Below are 7,672 nucleotides of genomic sequence, written 5' to 3' on the forward strand. Positions count from 1 at the left end.
CCAAGCCCCTAATTTGTGAAACGGTTAGCCAAATTTCCAATAATGAATTTAAGCCAAATATAACAAGACGGTATGCTCAAAACCAAAAATGTCTTAAACCCGGGCATAAGACTAAAATGTCTTGGACCTCGATAGAAGGCCTTAAGGATGACTTGGGTAACTACAAGTCAAAATTGCTTTAAAATCATTCCTAGGACTCAATCAATACCCGTCGCAGAACTTCTTTTTGTTACGCTTATAGCTTCTTCAGTTTCCTCTTTCGCAAACGATTCGATCAAATCACAGTCATTTCCTCTCAGTGGACACTAATCCTCTAATGCGTTCGATAGTTTTTCTCTAAAAAAAAAAACATCAAATCGGTTTCTTTGCTTTTGACACTATAATATGACAACTATATTATATCTGGGACTGCTGAACGTTAGAGCTTGTTTTATTTTTCTCAAACAAAAGGAATTTGAATTACTCTTTCCGTAAAACTGAGTAAGCTCCTCCTGAATTTTCGGATAGCTATCCTCTTTTTCTGTCACCCTCTTCTCTGTCGCCCGCTCATTAGGAAGGGTAAAGGAAGTATCGACCAAATTTTCACTCTTAGGTTAGTACTGATTAGTGTTATTTACGAGAATAACACTGCAGTGATTAGAATGAATTTAGTGGTAGGGAATGAGGTTAGCAACTGGTTTCGTATTAAATCAGGAGTTAATCTGGGGTTTGTTCTATCCCCTTTTATGCTGATCCTTTTGGATAGGCTTTATTTCAAGGAGCACATGATAGGCAATGGGAGAACACGGAATCAAACGGGGAGAAAAACTTTCCTGGACTTAGATTATGCCAACCACAACTATCCTAGATACAATTCGAAGGCTAGGAATAAGCGAAGATGAAAGGGTGAAGTTGGGTAACGAAAAGATTGATTAGGTGGACAGCTTCACTTACCTTGGTAGTACTATTAGTATTGACGGTGGGAGCAGTGAAGATATTAAAAGTAGAATAGCCAAGGTTCAGGGTGTTTTCTCACAGTTAAAAAAAAGTTTGGAAGAATAGGAAGATAATCATGCAAACCAAGATTAGAATATTGGAAGTTACAGTGGCAACAGTGCTCGAATATGAAAATTGTCCGATGGTAGATAATAAAAACGAGACCAGTGACACAGCCAGAAAACAAAGGAGTATATTCTTGTAACCTTTCAAAACACTTGGGATAGGAAAGCGTAAATGATGATAAGGGATTGTTTAGAGGTATTTTCGTTGACCTCGCAACTGAAAAAAATTGCATAACAGGAAAAAGATAATGCTTTATACTCGTTTCTTTTAAGTCGTCTTAAAAAAGTTGCGTCATGAGTCAAACATAACACACATCTGAAATGGATCTACGATTTAAGATTAAACAAGTTTAATAAAACCATAACTCTTAAATGCTGAAATAGCGCCTTAGTTGGCTTGTAACTCCTAGATCGATACTAAGGCCACTGCTTGTCTAATAATTTTCCTCGACTGTACCCCTAAACCCCAGTGGTATAATTCCAGGTAACATTTAAAAATTAAAATGTTTTCACTCTTGTAACATTAATAAATCAAAAGTTTTTAAGATTTCAAAGAATAAATATGAGCATATGTATATTAAACTGAAAATGCCATTTGAATACAGGTATAAAACCACTATACTTTGTCACTAGACCAATTTTACTCAAGGAAAAACTTTTGCACATTTGAAATTTATGAATCCCCACAATCTGTCTCTGTGTTTTGTGTTTATTTAATTAACGTGAACACAAGAGGATATTCAATATATTTGAAGTTCTCTTTATGAATAACGCAGTGTGCATATGTAGCAGTCCTATATGCTTCAAGCCCATTTCGTCATACAAAGCTTGAAACAGCCTCGACTACAGTAGCTGTCCCTTTATTGAATTGACTGTTTTAGCTGCAGTTTGAAGAATTTTGTACAGGTTCGGGCTCAAATCTTTTGAGGCTAATCCACTATGAATGATGAAGTAGGTCCATTTCATATTTTTTGCAACAGCTCTAACCAAAACTAGGAGTTCAATGTATTGGCCTACCACAGATCTGGATCCACCTGTGTACAAGTGAACGTATTTAGTCTATTGTATATCATTTTGTTAAAAAAAAAATTGTCAACAAGATCAAAAATACTCTAGATGGTTAAAGGCTCACAAAAAGATATCATTTGTCTTATATGTCTATCAACAATTATTCTAACACAAGCCAATAAGCAATATTGCCTATGTTTATTAGTCGCTTTATCCAAGTGAAGGCCGATAATGTTATGTTTTAGTTTTTCAAATAATTGAAATGTTCAAAAATTGGGGCAAGGGGTATGGATTTTAGTTGTTGAGCCAAATCATCTTCAAACATAGTAGAAACAATATAAACAGATGATGGTAATATTATAGTGCCACCTACCTTGAGACAGATGTTGTATTTGCAATTCTGTGAGCAACCTTGAATTGCTTAAAGAGCTTTGGAAGTTACAGTTGTCATTTTGTTTTTAATTGTCTGTTGGGTTGAGTGAAAGCTGCCACACTTCTGAGCAAAAAATTCGTTTCGCTAGTTAACTCAATCAACCTGTTTTGTTTCTAAATGCCTCCTTAATTTAATAGGTTTCCCGCTATCAGATGCTAATATAGTTAAACATACTGCACATTGTTTTTTTTCACCGTATTTCTAAGTTTTTGGCAATCAGAGAGATGTCTGACCAAAGAATATGGGTAACTTATTAGAGTTGCAATTGGTGCTAGTGTCGACAAGAAAAATAAACGCAATTTATTCTTTTTGTAACACTTGGCATTTTTATTTTCAGCGTAATAGTAAGGACAATTAATTTAATAGTAATTATAGGGTATGAAGGGGAAAATTAATTTAATAGTAATTATAGGGTATGAAGGGGAAAATTTCAGATAATATTGGCGAGTAAGTTGAACTAAATCAAACACACTATGTACATGTAGGTGTATAAAGGGTGTAACTTAGAATTGGCTTGGTGTATAAGTTGAAATGTTTAAGGAATGATTGGGGGATGAAGAAGTGGCCAACAACCAATATGTGCACGCCGAGAAGGTATTGCAGCTGGAATGGTTGTCTTACCCAAAGAAGTGGTTACAAGTCTTCATAAATAATTCTTAAAATTTATGTTTATTAATTAGTTGAATTTTTTGTTAGGAGTTGGTATTCAGTAGTTTGAATACTGAAGTACATTATAAATTTTTTGTGGATAATTTGCTAAGACACAGAATTATTCACTGCTATCTCCTCTAAGGCGGCAGCAGAAGAGAAATTGGTAAAGGTGGTTAATGTGAATTTTTTTATTAGGAGTTGATATTCTGTAGTTTAAATACTGAAGTATGTTACAGTTTTTTTGCCAAAAAATTGTTCGACGAATTTACTAAGACACAGAATTATTCACAACTATCTCCTGGAAGTGGACAGCAAAAGAGAGATGGGTAAAGGTCAATATGCTATGCCTCAATTTAAGTATGGCAAAGTCGACAATAAGATCCCTGTATATTTTAGGACTTAACCCCCAAAAGAATTAAAAACCTATTAGAATATTGGCCATGTCATCCTCTTCTAGATTACACTGAGGAAAAAAATAATCTACGCCTAAAGCTAGCCTCCCACTTTCAATCATATTACTCCTTCTTTTTAATGGTAGACAATTTGCTGGAATTCTCAACCAAGTCCCCAATTAAAATAATGCTCTAAACAAAAACGTATTTAACTTTTGCATTATACTTAAATATCTATGAAAATTATTCTGCTTGATTCAAAATTTGAATTTGAAGGTCTTCCATTTTACTCCTAAGCCGAGAAATAAGTGATTCATTCATTTTTAGTGATCCTAGTCCCTTATTCCTGTATAATATAGTCTTACTAATCCAATATAGCCTTTATTTTGGCAGCCATGATCTTTTCCTTTTCGATCTCAGCATCTACAAGTAAGACGTATTTTCAAAAATATCTTCTTTCAGGTTAACTATGCATAGTTGATACTTTGTTTTGCGTCAATCCACCGAATCTACGAAAAATTAATCTATGTATCCTTTTGTAGCCTGATCATTAGTCGTTATATGTACAGCAGTTAGTTTTGCTGCAGCTATTTTAATTCCACCTATGGAAGCTAGTCAGATTCTATGATGAATTATAGGGCGTGCTTTAGGAATAAAAATTTATGTACCGGTCTTTTCATCCTTTATTTTTGAAAAAGTTGACTTAAGTAGAATTGTTAGTGACACTGCTTTCCCTTTCTTAATAATTTCATGAAAGATTCATGATCTTTCCAAATAAGTTTTAGTCTTTTATTTTCTTTCAAACTTTCGCCTTTATAGATAAATTTTGTTGTTTTATCATCTTTAACCATTTGAGCCTCTTTGAAAGCCTTCGTCAGTCTTTTTTTGCTTGTTTGTCATATATTTCTAAAATCAGTTTCTTTTTATGTGTTGTTCATCATTATGATGGCCATCTGCCAACTTTCAGGACTATACTGAAGGTCTTGAGGATGACTGGTATAAGAACTGGTTGAAATTACTTACTGTATATATAATATATCGGGGAGGCGGTTGCATTTCAGTCACTTTTAACTCTTATAAAGGACACTAGAGCTTCTAATCTCCGTTCAAATGAGCTCCTTACGAAGTTTTTATGACAGCTCGTGTACAAAAGACCCTGTTAAACAAAAATACATGGTGCCAACATCAATCTCTATTTGGGCAGTGCTCCTGCACTGCCTATAGTATTAGGGATACTAGCACCTTGGAAACCTAATCCAATTGGAATATAGAAAATTAGCTAAAGGGGAGCTTGTTTAGATTGCGCTATATAAATCTGATAATTCGTTCAATGTTGTCATGATACAAACGCATTTTCATTGTTTTCATTCTCCATCTCCTATCATTAGTTGAGTAAAAAATTAAAATAAATAAGAGAAAAAGCATAGAAGGAAGCTTAATTTTTAAATAATCACTCCATTCGTTATCAACCATATAGCCTTGAAATAAAGAGGTGACCTCTGTCTCATGGTCTGGGCTACTGACTCCTAAACATCCCATTGACCAAATCTCGTATGTTTTTTACTTTACTCCTAAAACATTAGAGTAGATATCCTAAAAATAATGATTCGCTTGGTTTATTCAGGGTGATTTTAGGGAAAAGAACCAATTTGAAGAATATATAAAATATGATTTTGTACCTAACAAATAATAAAGTAATTCGTTCGTTTAATTTATTTATTCTTAATTAATATTATTATTATCTTTAATACTTAAATTTTTACCAGGGAGAAAGAATATATCATTAGGCAATACTGATAAAAATTTGACATTTTCAAAATGTCACGGGTGTCCCAAACTCGAAACAATTAATTGAAGTCCATTACAAGCAAAGCTTCTTGGGCCTAGTAACTGCTTTACTTTTGCAATAGTTTTTCTTTTAGTATTAATAAATTGATTGATTGATTGATTGAAGTTGAATAAATCTTTCATTTGTATATATTAGGCTGTTTTTTCTTAGTATTTATCTTAATTACCTTCATTCGCACTTCTGAGCAAAAAGGTCTAAGGGATCTATGTTACTCCGTGAATGATGATAGCCAGCACCGATTACTGATCTGGATCATGCCAGCAGTATTTCCAGTTCCTGCATGACCACTAGTTATCCAGTGATTTCTTGAAAGCTACAGGTGAAGTTTCTGACACTGTAGACTCGCAGAGGGAATTCCAGTCGTTGACAACTCTTTCGGAGAAGAAGTTTTAACGTATTCTTGTGTTCACGTGGCATTCAGAAAGTTCCTTTGAATGGCCTCTTATATGGGATGGGTGGGACTTGTTCAGGTAGAGAAAAATACATGTGTCGTTGGAGAGTGAATTGGTCAGTAGTATGTCACCTTGTTTGCAGCAGTACACCAGTGTAGGTAGTTGTTTTTTTTTTTTAGTTTTTCATCATAAAGAAGGTCATTTAGCCCATCCATAACCTTGGTGGCGCTTGCACGTCCTCAAGAAGTATTTTTTCAGCTTTGAATTGGTGAGCGGCTATGCAGTTTCCAAAGTCAAGGTTGGGTCTTATGATGGCCTTATAAAGTCTAAGAAAGACTTTGGAAAAACTGCTCGTAATAGATCCCTTGGGTAGGCCAAGTCCTGCGTTAGATTTAGAAACCACATTCCTTGTGTGGGAGTGAAACTTGAGCTGATTATCAGTGAGTACACCCAAGTCCCTTTCTTCGTTGTGGGTTTGGAGATCAATTTGTGCTCGCTTGTCAGGATCCTGCATTGTGTACACTGCGTTTTCATTCTTTGGTCCAAAGTGCAAGACGCAGCATTTGCTGATGTTGAATGAAAGTAGCCACTCATCAGCCCACTCTTGGATATGGTTGAGATCGACTTGGAGGCTTATGCTATCTGCCGGACCGAAGAGCTTGGAATCAGCGGCAAATAGTATGATACAGTTGCTTACCCTAGTAACTAAATCTTTGATATAAATCAAGAAGAGGGTTAGGCCAATGACTGTGCCTTGTGGGACACCACTGATGAAATCACAAGGTTTGGAGTATATCTTCTGACCACGTGATCAGAACAGTCTGACCCTTTGTGTGCATTAATTGACCGTCGTCTGGTTTAGGCCTGCAGAGAGGCACCTGATGTGGAGCCTTCTGTGAGGAACCTTATCGAACACTTTGGTTAGATTAAGAAGAATCAGGTCAACAGGTATACCAGCGTCCAGAAGTTGTTGATGATGTTATAGGTTTCAATTAGATTGGTTTTCACCGACTTGTTGCGACGGAATCTATGTTGGTTTTTAGAAAATATCATGTAGGTTATTAGTTGAACGGGAATTGCGTCGTTCACGATTCTCTCAAGTAGCTTGGCGACGGCGGACGCAGGGCTGATTCGTCTGTAGTTCTCTGCTATGTATTTGTCCCCTTTCTTGAAAATGGGAGCCACATGTGCCCCTTTCGAATCAGACGGAACAGTGCAGGAGTCAAGCGAAGAATGGAAGATGTTTGTACGGTGTGCAGCGATGATGCTTACAACTCCTTTCAATAACCTCGGATGGATGTTGTCTGGTCCAGCACATTTGTTGGCATCGAGGTTTGAAAGTTGCTTTAGTACTGTGGCTTTTCTACGATTAATTCGGTCATTTGATTGGTGGCGTTGGATTGAGGCGCTGGTGGTAGTTCACCATCCGGTGCAGATGTAAAGAAGGAGGCGAACTGTTGGTTGAGCAGCTCTCCGATTTCTTCTAGATCGGCTGCTTCACTATTGTTTTCCCTCTCTAGACGTTTGATGTTGCGTCGGTTACAGTCTTTGCTTGAGACGTAGTTCCAGAATATTTTGGGGTTGTATAAATATTCTATAGGGGAATCCATCTTTCCAGGCTATATCAGGGAGATTAAAGTCTCCGGCAATGAGTAGTTTCCTTTGAAGCTGGTGGTTGCTTTTTTGAAGACACAGGCAAGTTCCCGCTCAGATTCTAACATTGACGGTGGTGAAGCGCTTCTGTAGATGCATTCCACCCTGATCAAAACATTGTGGTAGTTCTCAGCTTCACAAAGGTTGAACCATACTCTTTTGAGGTTTTTCGGTTGAAGTAATGATTGAATAGGCTTGATGAAATACGAAGCTTTGACAAAGGCCATAATACCTTATTGGCAATGAGGGCTTGA

Source organism: Artemia franciscana, chromosome 6 (assembly GCF_032884065.1).
Source record: "Artemia franciscana chromosome 6, ASM3288406v1, whole genome shotgun sequence".
Lineage (NCBI taxonomy): Eukaryota > Metazoa > Arthropoda > Branchiopoda > Anostraca > Artemiidae > Artemia > Artemia franciscana.